We start from the raw sequence: 13,759 nt of genomic DNA, 5'->3' as shown, positions 1-13,759 counted from the left end.
TTGTGTTCACACAGGAAATAAATGCCCTCCACGACCGGCAAGAAAGCAGTTGTCCTTGCCTTCTTATGCACCCAAGACACAACGCAGAGTGTAGCCAGTAGGACGTATCCTAGTCTTTATACAATATAGCTAACCAATCATTTGTCATATAACATCATTGTCTCTCTTAACCCGCGTTAACCCGTCACTCTATGAAAGCTGAGCTGTCTTAACCTTTCGCCTCTATAATGACGCAGGCAAACTGGCTGGTGATCACTAACTCAAAACATTTCTCTGCAAAGACTCACATTGCTTGACCTGCATCACTTAGTCAAAACAGGTCATATCCAATGTTATGGCTTTTTAAACACCTGATTAAGTGTTCTCTGCACTGTACTTTGCAGCTCAATGTGTTTGAACAGACTAATTACTCATGCTGACTGACTTATTCATTTTAACAGCATTAAAATGATTCTTCCAACATTAATGGCTTATCATTGTAGTACTAAACAGCATTTAAAATATAGTATATAGATATATAGAAACATTTAGGAAAGGTTTTGCACATGATTCTCAATTCTAACCATTTCACAGTTTTAGTAAAAGCATTTAAATCACACTTCATCATTATTCTAAACATTCCTGGTTTTCAATAAGAGCATTTTGATCAAACTTCAACATTGCTAAATTACTGGATTATTATTGATGCATAAACTTGTAAAAAGCATTTTAAAATTGACAGAGGTGGAGGTTAACCTACTATTGTGAAGTTTATTCTGTAACACTGCATTATATTTTATAAGACGGTCATGGTTTTATATGTAAAATCTTCATCAGTGTAGTGGAGTAAAAAGTACAATATTCCACTGTGAATGTAGTGTTACTTACATTTCTTTTAATTGAGTACAACTCAAATGGGTGCAGACATTGTTCAGACAACAATAATCAGAATTTTTTTTATATTGAAAATATATTCAATATAGGCAATAAGTTGTTCATTTGAAAGGTAATTCTCAAGAGTAGTTATATAATTACCGTGTCCATTCTGTTTATATCTTCTTCTGCAACATGCCTTGACCTAAGGAAGTCCTCAAGGTCCTCTTCCATGTCTACATAAAACAGTTAGTTATTAGTTCTGCGGAAATTCTTTACTTTATTTGGCAGACAAAGCTGACAACACATTATACTGTGTACACATATACTGTACACAAGATTTAAAAAGTCACACAAAACTATGTTGAGACACAATTAAAACAATCACACTCTGGGTTGAGGACCACACTGTTCAAAATCTTTCATAAAAGAAGGCAAACCATATGCATGGCTAACGTCATATAATTATCAGCATATGTTAGCAAAAATGAGTCCAGACTGTATGACATTTAGACGGATCAGAGCCACTTAACAAACACTGCTAACATTATTACGGTTGTAGCATTATGTTATGACTGAAATACATACAATATTTACAATACAATACTGTGAAGTTCTAATTAACAGTGGTTAATACCAAAATTGACACTTTCATGCTTGTGGGCTACTGTAGGTTACAGATGCAGCAATAATGTGATTACTCACTGAAACACAGAAGCAAGTGTTCGTTGGGGTACAAAAAACACAGAACTAACGTACATATGCAACGTACTAACTGATACGGTGGCCCACAGTGTGGGCATGAAAGACCATCAACAACCATGTAGCAGCAAAAACACTTTAACTTAAAACGAGATCTTTAGTCTAACGCTATCTCGCCAGAGTGACAACACAAATGTTGTGCTATGATTAGAGCCAAAAGGAGTCGGACCCCTCTTGTTACCTGAAACCTGTATATAGACCTGTAACGTTAGGTTGGCCTTATGTTTAAAATAAGAACGCTCGGTACAAAGACATGTATTCGGTAGGCGTAGCTTTATTCAACTTCCCTAAACATGTCTCTCGCAGATGGCCACCAGGAGGCGACAGCATATCACTGTATATGAATAAACTATCATAACACAACATCCCCCTTTCTAAGTACAGAACTGTACTGATATCTCAGCTATTAACGAAATGTTATTTACCATTTAAACATTTTACTTCTGTACATACTGTAACTTCATCTAAATTAAAGTTTACTGTTTTTTTTTTACTTTTCTCTTATTCAAACTGAATTATTATTATTAACCAAAATGTGTATCCTGTGAACAGTAGAACTTGGTTAAACTGAACTAAGAAGGTGGGGTAGACTGCCCAATCCTTCTGCTGAGTGTGGGGTTTTATGCTGACCCATAGAAATCACTCAGTTTACCAGGAGTACCTGTTATTTAGGCTCAAAGTCTTTCAGGTACTCTGGAGCTTTTCTTTCTCTTGCAGGGTAGCGTTTCATACGCTCAGGGCTGTGTGGCTGAGCTGGCCCCTGCTCTGGTCGGCATGGACTCGCTGGCTGACTAGCAGGTTGCTCTGGCAGGATGATCTGCGTCGCTGGAGCCACTGGCGTTGTGACAAGGTGGTTCCGGTTCCGACGTAGGGTCCCTCTGGGTGTGTCAATGATGTATGACCTTGGTGCATCCGCCTGTCTCATCACAGTCCCTTTTTCTTTTGTGTCCTTTACCCAGACATGATCACCTGGAATCAGTCTTGACAGATCGTGAGCCCTATGTCTTTTGTTGAAGTTCTTACTTTGTCTCTGTCTCTTGTTCTGTTCCTCCTCTTTGAGTTTTGTTATGTCAGTCCAACCTGGGTCCAGGGACGATGGAGTGACAGGAACTGTTGTTCTGAGCCGCCGGCCCATCAGTAGTTCAGCTGGACTGTACCCATTTGCTAGAGGAGTGGCTCTGTAAGCCATGAGTGCTAAGTAAGGGTCCTTGTCTTTCTGTAGTAGGCTTTTTACTGTCCTCACAGCACGCTCTGCTTCCCCATTGCTCTGGGGATATCTGGGGCTAGACGTGGTGTGTGTGAATCCCCACTGTGCCGCAAACTGTCTGAAGGACTCCGAGGAGAACTGGGGACCATTGTCTGTCATTACCTCGGATGCTATGCCATGCCTGGCGAAGATGGACTTGAAATGTTCCACCACTGCTGCTGAGGTTGTTGATGCGAGTTTAGCCACTTCTATGAAACGGGAGAAGTAGTCTACAACCAGTAGGTACTGGTCATCACTCCACTGAAATAAATCAGCACCGACCTTGGCCCATGGCCTGTCTGGGAACTCTGTTGGCAGTAATGTCTCTTTGAAGTTGCTTTTCTCCTTTGCACATGCGTCACAGTCCTCAACCACTTTCTGAAGCTGTGCACTCAGTCCCGGCCACCAGACTGACTGTTTTTCTCTTTCACAGCATTTTGCTATCCCCTGGTGCCCTACATGCAGTTTGTGTAGGATTTCGGTTTGTAGTGACTTGGGAATAATTAACCTACACCCTTTTAGTAGTAGTCCGTTTTCAACTGTTATCTCTCCAGCAAACTGCATGTAAGGAAGGAAAGCTTGATCTATTGTGAATCTGTCTGGCCAGCCCTCAAGACAGTACCTTTTCACTTGGCTCAGTATCTCATCTCGTTTTTGATGATCTTGAATTTCCTGCAGCCTTTTATCTGTGGCTGGCAAGCTTGACAGGACCATGTTCACATACAGATTTACCTCTCTCTCCTGCTCCAACTGCTCTCTCTCTCTCAACGGTGCTCTTGACAGTACATCAGCTGTGGCTAAGTTCTTGCCTGCCACATGTGAGATGGAGTAACAGAAAGCCAACAGTCTCATCTTGAGTCTCTGGATGCGTGGCGGAAGCTCGTAGAGGTTTTTGGACCCTAGTAGCGGCACCAGGGGCTTGTGGTCCGTCTCGATGTGGAATGTGGATGCGTTGTAGAGCGCTAGCCCTGGTGGGGTGCTCAGCTCCTCCTTGATGCTGTTGAACGCTTTCTGTTGGTCGTATCCCCACATCCACACGTTCTTTGTCTTTAACAGGTCCCGGAGAGGCTGAGTCTTTTCTGCAAGATGAGGGAGATACTTGCCCAGGTGATTCACCATTCCAAGGAATCGTCTCACTCCTCCCGTGTCTGTGGGCTGCTCCATGTTTCTCACTGCTTTCACCTTGATGGGATCTGCTCTCACGCCCGCTGCATCTATGATCTGTCCGAGAAATTTGACACAGTCTGTTGAGAATTCACATTTCTCTCCTCTCAGCGTGACACCTGCCTCCTGCAGTCTCTCTAACACTGTGAACAGTCGTGTGTCGTGCTGCGCCTGTGTGTCTCCGTACACAAGCACGTCATCCATTTGGCATAGTACGCCAACCAGACCTTCCAGTATCTGGGACATTCTCCTTTGATAATGTGCAGGTGCAGAGGATATGCCGAAACATAGGCGGTTGAAGCAGAATCTCCCAAAAGGTGTGAGGAACGTCGTGAGGAGGGCTGACTCTTTGGCTAAGGGAATTTGCCAAAACCCAGAGTTTGTGTCGATTTGAGAAGATTTTGGCACCCTCTAGCTGCCCAAGTGTGTGCTCGACTGACGGGAGCATGTGTCTTTCTCTCTTGACTGACTGGTTCAGTTTGGTCAAGTCTACGCAAATGCACACCTCATCTCTGCCTGGTTTTGGTACTGGAACCATACCAGCACACCAGTCTGTGGGTCACCCAACTCTCAAAATCACACCCAGCTCTTCCATGCGGGTGAGTTCTTTTCTGACTCTGGACATGAGAGGCAGTGGGATACGTCGTGGAGTTGATATGGAGAACGGCTTGGCATCTTCTTTAAGCTCAATCTTGTATTCTCCCCCCAGTTTTCCTAACCCTTTGAATAGTTTAGGGAACTGCTGCTTCACTCGCTCTCTAGAGTTCAGGGACACAGAATCTACTCCGGCCACTAAACCTAGTGCTTGGATAGCTGGGGCCTCATTTATAAAACTGTGCTTAGGATTCACATCAAAAGGTTGCGTAAGCATGAAACCTAGGACGTGCGTAAGCAAAAAAATATTCTGATTTATAAAACAGTGCATACGCACGTCCCACGCCAGTTTTCCTTTATAAATCACAATCAACTCTAAATGTGGCGCAACTCTGCCAGCTTCATGTCCCGCCCACAGTTGCCTATAAATAGGCAGTGAAACACCCCTAATGAATATGCATTTCACGAAGACGACAATGGCAAACGCTGAAAAGAAGGCCAAGTAAAGGGATTTCAGCCATTTGATTACCTCTGAAAAGCTACAGGTGTGGGAATTATCCTGTAAATGACGAACAGTTCTGCACAACGAATGTGATGATGACGATGATAATAATAATAATGATACACGTCATTTGTCTAGCACCATTGAAAACACAGTTACAAAATTAAGAGATAAAACGAACAATATTGTTATAAAAAAAATTATAACAATAAACACATTATAAAACGTAATATATGAATATAATGACAATATATGAAACTATGCTCGTATCTGCCCGACTGACGCATCAGTGCAGCGCAATTTGTCCGACTGTTCACCATATTATTTATGAGAATACATTTAATAACATGAAGTATTGTTTAACAATTCGTCTACATATTTGAGGGATTATTTTACAACATCTCCGTTTATATTTATCACCCTAAATCATATTTTTTGGGCACTCCAGGGAGCATCAATCAAACAGCTGTTTGTTTATTCGTTGTAAGAGAGGCTTTTATCCGTTTTTGCAAATTAACTCTTCGTATATGATACGTGAGAGGTAATATTTCATTACATTACATTACATTACATTACATTACATTACATTGCCTGGCATTTAGCAGACGCTCTTATCCAGAGCGACATACAACAAAGTGCAAATTAAACACAAGAACAAGTGCAAATAGGACCTGAGAGGACAGTATAGTTCCGAGTCCTAGTGTAAACATGCAGAAAATCAGAACCCTTTAAGAGTACAATCAACAACAATCAATTTCGATTTATTTTACAGTGGTATCTGTTGTATATCATTTTCGACTTCTCTCGTCGAAAAATGTTGTGTTGCACTTAGGAAGGGAGAGAACCCGTATAGCGAGATTCAACAACACAACACTTTAATAAGTATAACAGGGACGAAGCACGTCCTTACAGCAGCCATACCCAGCCACAACTCCCGGCAAATCTTTATACCTTTTTAAATCCTGTTTCACTTCCCGTTTTCCTGGTCTTACGTCACGAGCATTAAAGGTACAGTTTCTCATTTCCCCAGTTAATGTGCGTACGCATGGGTCAGAGTTTCCGTGGAGGACCGCACATTTTCCGGTCAAGTTCGTTTTTTATAAATGCCAAAGTTTGCTTAGAAAGTGGCGTACGCATTCTTTTGTGCCTACGCAACGTTTATAAATGAGGCCCCTGGACGTCCCAATAGACTAAACTTCAGACCCGGAACTACATAGACTTCCTGTACTGTGCACTTACTGTTTTCAGTGTGGCTGTGAATTTTCCATTCACTCTAATGGGGGTCTGACCTGGTCCCTGCAGGATTTTATTCGTCTGCTCCAGGCTCTGAAATGGTCCCTTCTTAAACACCTCATCTGACAACACTGTTACGTCTGCACCTGTATCTATTTTGAATACTGCATCATAGTCATCTACTTTCAGTGTGATTAACCATGGTGTGTCTGCAGATTCTGAGCTAACTATGCCTAGGAATGCTCATCATTCTGTTGACTTCATTAATAGTCCCGGACCTGCACACTTTTGCATAATGTCCCCTTTTATTACATAGGTTGCATACTGCGTTTTTAGCTGGGCACTGCATCTTGCTGTGTGCTGGTGTTCCACCACACCACTTGCACCTTGGCTGATTACCTGGCTGAGGCTGATGAGTGTTTTTGTGTTTAGTTATAGCTTGCATCTTCTGCTGCCTTTCTTTGCCTGTGTTGAACCTGTTTCATTTGAACACTGTCCACGTTTGTAGCCTCTACTTTGAAATTGCTCTTCAACATGTCTTGTTGCTTTTTCACAATTTCACTTTGACCGCTTTCTTCAGCGTCAGCTCTGCATCCATCTGAAGTTGCTCTGACAGTCTTTTGTCATGCAGACCCACAACTAATCTGTCCCGGATCATCTCGTCGTGCAGCTGTCCATAGCCACAATGTTCAGACAAACAATGAAGCGCTGTTATGAAACTTTCAACAGTCTCTCCTTGTTCCTGTTGTCTCTGGTTGAATTTTGCTCGCTCGAAAATAACATTCCTCCTGACAACGAAATGTCCATCAAATTTTTCTTTTACGCTGGTATATACACTCGCCTCCTGCTCTGACAGGCGAAGCGAGGTCATTATATCTTCCGCCTCATCACCCATAGTGTAAATGAAAGTGTTCACCTGATTTTCTTCTGGCTGTAGTTCTAGACCAGACGCAATCCTGAACCTCTCAAACCTTCGAATCCACTTGGGCCACTCCTTTGTGAAGTCGAACTTGGGTGGTGGGGGAACTTGAAACCGCTCCATTGTTGCCGTTAGGTTAGCTAGTCCTGCCGCGTTCGTTAGCTATTTAGCTTAGCTCCTAGCTAGCTTGAACTTGGAATACACAAACTGACTAGAATTCCCGTGAGTTCTCTCCGGTTATTGCTCGTGAAACATCTTTGATGATTAATTCACCCAATCCACCGAAGTATTCTGACACCATGTAACGTTAGGTTGGCCTTACGTTTAAAATAAGAACGCTCGGTACAAAGACATGTATTCGGTAGGCGTAGCTTTATTCAACTTCCCTAAACATGTCTCTCGCAGATGGCCACCAGGAGGCGACAGCATATCACTGTATATGAATAAACTATCATAACACAACAAGACCTATATAAAACATTCATTTCTAAAGTTTTTTTATATCTTAACCGGAAACCGCTATCAATTGCTGTAGTTTTCACCTTATCCACTGCAGCGAAATGCTGTAACTTTTAGTGAACAGTCGTTAACGTTAGCTAGCTTGTTTCCACAAACATTACGGTAGCCTACTTCGTGTAGCTAACATATATCATTAAAAAGAACAACGCTGGGTGACATTCGGTTGTTACGTTAGATATTTGCCACACAAGTTTACCTGTCCACAGATTATATGTGCAACTTCACGCGAGGGCACCTAAGATAATATGACGATATTGCAAGGGAACGTAAAATGTATTGCGAGGTAATGCAAAACATATTGCGAGGGTATGCAAAAAATATTGCGAGGGAACGCAAAAAATTATCATTCTCGTCGTGACCCTCTGGGGGCTCTGTAGAATCGAGCAAAACCAGTGAGAAGTATCTGCCCATAGATAACTATAGTAAGCCATATTCGATCAAGTAACGTTAAAATACATTTTTATTAACGTTTGAAGCCCAAATAATCGACAATTGTTTTTGTTTGTATTTGGGCATTATAACATTGTTTTGAGAGCGAACTAGTTGAACACCAAACTATCAATAGCTAACGTTAGGATAACGCTAGGTGTAGGTATGAAAGCTGAGACTTCAGAAATCATCCATCCATCCATCCATTATCTGAACCCGCTTATCCTGATCAGGGTCGCAGGGGGGCTGGAGCCTATCCCAGCATACATTGGGCGAAAGGCAGGAATACACCCTGGACAGGTCGCCAGTCTATCTCAGGGCACACACACCATTCACTCACACACTCATACCTACGGGCAATTTAGACTCTCCAATCAGCCTAACGTGCATGTCTTTGGACTGTGGGAGGAAACCGGAGTACCCGGAGGAAACCCACGCAGACACGGGGAGAACATGCAAACTCCGCACAGAGAGGCCCCGGCCGACGGGGATTCGAACCCAGGACCTCCTTGCTGTGAGGCGGCAGTGCTACCCACTGCACCATCCGTGCCGCCCCTTCAGAAATCAAATAAACTAAATTTACTTTAAATTTATTTGGTTTCTAAAGTTGTAAAATATTGATAATGGGCCCATATCGCTATTTTCATCTTGTGGCGTTTTTCTCCAAACCGATTTTTATGACAAGATTATCGTTTTGGCTGAGCGACTGACGTGTTATGAATCTGAATAGTTTGCTAGCGAGAACTTTTTTCTCACACTTTGAAGGTTTCCCAAACATAAGGAGATGAGGAGGTAGTGGGAAATAGCTGTAAGAAGGGAAGGTTTCTCAGCCAGTGAGTCGTCAGTGCTCTGCAGTGAACACTTCAAGCCGGAGGACTTTGACAGGACGGGTCCAAAGAGATGACTCAGCCCCGTTATGTTGTTTTATGTATTATTGTCATTGTTACTTTGGGGCTTTAAAGGTGGCTATAGTCTTGTTTTGAAGAGATAGCATTTCCTGATGGGTACGTTTCTTTGTTGAAAAGATAAAATACATGGTTTGAAACCAGGAGAAGTTGTCCTCCTTTTTAATGAAGAAACACACGACGCAGACGAACACCGGTCAGATTTGGTCACAGAGTAACTGAGAACGAAAAAAAGTAGGCTACGCAATGTAGATCATAAACCCTTGAATATATAAACGACTCATTGAAATCGGTTTAGAAATGTAAACGTTATAGTGCTTTTTATTCAGAAAGACCGCAACTTCCCCCTTTACTTGTATGTGTTTACAGGACAGTCTTGCCCTGACCAATATGGAGGAAGGTTCTCGCATCGCAGCAGCGGGCGGACTCGGTCGATGCGGCGTCTATGTACAGTGGGAGCAATAATTATTGGATCCCTTGCTGATTTTGTAGGTTTGCCCACTTAAAGAATGGAACTGTGTAGAATTTTAATCATAGGTACATTTTAACATTGAGAGACATATCACAAATTAATCCACAATAACAACATCATATAAATTTTATAAATTTAATATCATATTTTCACATGAAATAAGTATTTGATCCATAGAACAATAGGACTTAATACTTGGTGGAGAAACCTTTGTTGGCAAGCACAGAGGTCAGATGTTTGTTGTAGTTTTTTACCAGGTTTGCACAGATCTTGGGAGGGATTTTGGTCCACTCCTCTTTGCAGATCCTCTCCAAATCCTTAAGGTTCCGAGGCTGTCACTTGGCAATGCAAAGCTTCAGCTCCCTCCACAGATTTTCGATGGGATTTAGGTCTGGAGACTGGCTAGGCCACTCCAGGACCTTCATATGCTTCTTTTTGAGCCACTCTTTTCTTGCCTTGGCCGTATGTTTTGGGTCATTGTCATGTTGGAAGACCCATCCACGACCCATTTTCAGTGCTCTCACTGAGGGAAATTTCCTGGTATATGGCCCCATTCATCCTCCCCTCGATACGGTGAAGTTGTCCTGTCCCCTTAGCTGAGAAACACCCCCAAAGCATAAGGTTTCCACATCCATGCTTCACAGTGGGGATGGTGTTCTTGGGGTTGTACTCAGCATTTCTCTTCCTCCAAACACGGCGAGTCGAGCTGATGCCAAATAGCTCTATTTTGGTCTCATCTGACCACATCACCTTCTCCCAAGCCTCCTCTGGATCATCCAGGTGTTCTTTGGCAAACTACAGATGGGCCTGTACATGTGCCTTCTTCAGCAGAGGAATCTTGCGCGCGCAGCAGGATTTTAATCCTTCAAGGTGTAGTGTGTTACTGATGGTTCTCTTTGTGACTGCGGTCCCAACTGCCTTTAGGTCATTAACAAGCTCCTCATGTGTAGTACTGGGCTGATCCCTGACCTTTCTCATGATCATTGATATCCCACGAGGCGAGATCTTGCGTGGAGCCCCAGACCGAGGGAGATTGGCAGTGACTTTGTGTTTCTTCCATTTTCTAATAATTGCTCCAACAGTTGTTAACTTCTGTTGCTTGCTTATTTTCTTGTAGCCCATCCCAGCCTTGCGCAGGTCTACAATTTTGTCCCTGATGTCCTTAGACAGCTTCTTTGTCTTGCCCATGGTGGAAACGTTGGAATCTGATTGATTGTGTGGACAGGTGTCTTTTATACAGGTGTTTTGGGTAACGAGTTGAGATTAGGAGTGCTTCTTAATGGAAAACTAACTGGTCTGTGGGAGCCAGAATTATTGCTGATTGGTAGGGGATCAAATACTTATTTCATGCAAAAATACGATAATAAACTTATAAAATTTATATAATGTTGTTATTGTGGATTATTTTGTGATATTCTGTCTCTCAATGTTAAAATGTACCTATGATTACAATTATACACAGTTCCATTCTTTGTAAGTGGGCAAACCTACAAAATCAGCAAAGGATCCAATAATTCATGCTCCCACTGTATTACATTATTGGCATTTGGCAGACACTCTTATCCAGAGCGACGTACAGTTGATTAGACTAAGCAGGAGACAATCCTCCCCTGGAGCAATGCAGAGTTAAGGGCCTTTCTCAACGGCCCAACGGCTGTGCAGATCTTATTGTGGCTACACCGGGATTAGAACCACTGACCTTGCGTGTCCCAGTCATTTACGTTAACCACTATGCTATATATATGTCTATGTGTATGTCAATGCTCGAGACACTTAAGGTTCCGTTGTGCAACTCCCTTAAATTTAAGGGAAACTTAAGGGAAACCTTCAGGGGAAATTACACTTAAGGTGTTTTATGCAACTGGGCACTGATCCCTGATCAGACTCCTGAGGGAAAAGTGACAGTGATGGAGAAGAAAACCAAGTGTCAAATTAACTGCGAATGTATAACGTTAACATATGCATCTCAGGACAGGCAAAGCCCTGTGATAACTTGGTTCACCCAGTTCGTTGCCGAGTGCAACATAACATGCCGAATCACGTTAATGCTTGTAGTAGGCTATGTTTCATTACAGGAGCCTTTTTTGTCAGTGAGTGACCAAAACGCTGCCAGTTGCTGTTCCAGTTATACTTCAAGTAGGCTACATCTAGATAATTCTACTGTTTATGGTAGTATTAAAATCAGTTGACAGGCTACATTTTCCTACAGTAGTATAAAATGTTATTGCTTCTCTTATTACGATTCTCGCTATATTTCATATATGTGAGTTTCACTATATTGTTTTTCTTTTCTATTATTTATCTATTATTAACACTAATGTATTGCTATTTCACTTTTTCGTTGTAAGGAATGCTTTCGTGCCAATAAAATTGAATTGACAGCCTGTGACATTAGTTAACCTTACTTAATTTAGCGGAAACGTGCCACAAACGGCATTTATAACGGATACATACGTGTACAGTAGCGATCTAGCTAGGCAATTGAATTGAAATTATGTAAATAATTCTTAATTAACGTCAATCTATTTTATAAGTATATAATTTCTAGATGATTCACCAAATAGCTATGGATGTAAATACCCTTAAACTAAAGCGCTTTAACTATATATTGTTTTATTTCAACTGTTAGTTTGCTGGTGTACAGAGGAAAAACAATAACAAATATGTCACTGTGCAAATATTTATGGGCTGCACTGTAAGAAGTAACAATGGTAAGCTTCTGAAGACTAGCTGAGGTTGATTTAGATTTGCTAGACCTGCATCAGTCTGGCTTCAGATCTGGCCACTCGACAGACCGCACTCCTCTCCGTCAGTGAATCGCTCCATCCTCTGTCCTCATTCTTCTAGATCTCTCTGCTGCCATCGACACTGGATCACTCAATCCTCCTGTCCTCCCAGTCAGCAACAGGGATCTGTGGCACAGCCCTGGACTGGACTGGACTGGACTGGATTGAGTCCTACCTCTCTGGTTGCTCCTTCCAGGTTGCCTGGGCTGGTACGGTATCGACACCTCGGCCCCTTGCCACAGGAGTTCCCCAGGACTCAGTCCAAGGCCCACTTCTTTTCTCTCTTTACACTCGTTCCCTTGGCCCTGTTATCACTGCACATGGTCTATCCTACCACTGCTATGTGAACGATACCCAACTCTTCATCTCATTCCCACCATCTGATACACAGGCTTCAGCCCGTATCTCTGCTTGCCTGAGTGACATCCAGAGCTGGATGGACAACCACCATCTAAAGCTCAACCCAGGTAAGACTGAAATTATCTTGATTCCTGCTCGTACCTCTCCCCATCTGGATCTCTCCATTTCCCTAGGGGATACCAAACTGACACCATCACTCTGTGCAAGGAACCTCAGCATGGTGATGGACAGCAGACTGTCCCTCTCCGAGAACATTGCGGCGGTGACCCGGTCATGCAGGTTCTTCCTATACAACATACGGAGAATCTGCCCCTTTCTCATCCCCTACTCGACCCAGCTCCTGGTCCAAGTGATGGTTTTGTCCCGCCTGTACTACTGCAACTCCCTCTTGGCTGGCCTCCCAGTGTCTGCCATCAGACCCCTCCAACTTACCCAGAATGCAGCAGTCTTCAACCTTCCCACTCACGTCACCCCCCCCGCTTACTTCCCTCCACTGGCTGCCTGTCATGGCTCGCATCAAATTCAAAACATTGGTGCTAGCCTTCCAAGCAGTTAAGGGGTCTGCCCCAGTTTACTTCCAATAAATCCAGACCTCTTCGTTCGGCCTCCACAGGCTGCTTGGCGCCTCCCCCTCTCCGAACTTTCACCTCCCGCTCACGACTACGGTCTGTTCTGGCTCCATGGTGGTGGAACGAACTCCCCGTGTAGGTTAGAGCAGTAGAATCTCTTTCCATCTTCAAGCGCAAACTGAAGATGCACCTCTTCAAGCTGCACCTCTCCCAGTACCTCCCTACCTCCCTGTAAACCTTAATTGTTGCCTTTCTGTGATATTTACTTGTGTATCAGGATGTTTAGTTTGGCTAGGTAAGCGGGTTGTTCTTACATTTGCATGTTGCGGTATTACGATTAAACCCCCCCCCCCCAGCCAGGTGCAAATTAAAATGGTCGGGACCATTTGCATGAGCCACTGAACGTACTAGGCAAAATTGCGGAAGAATTACAAACTAAAACCTAAA

Source organism: Conger conger, chromosome 8, assembly GCF_963514075.1.
Source record: "Conger conger chromosome 8, fConCon1.1, whole genome shotgun sequence".
Taxonomy (NCBI): Eukaryota; Metazoa; Chordata; class Actinopteri; order Anguilliformes; family Congridae; genus Conger; species Conger conger.
Note: the sequence above shows the minus strand (reverse complement) of the source record.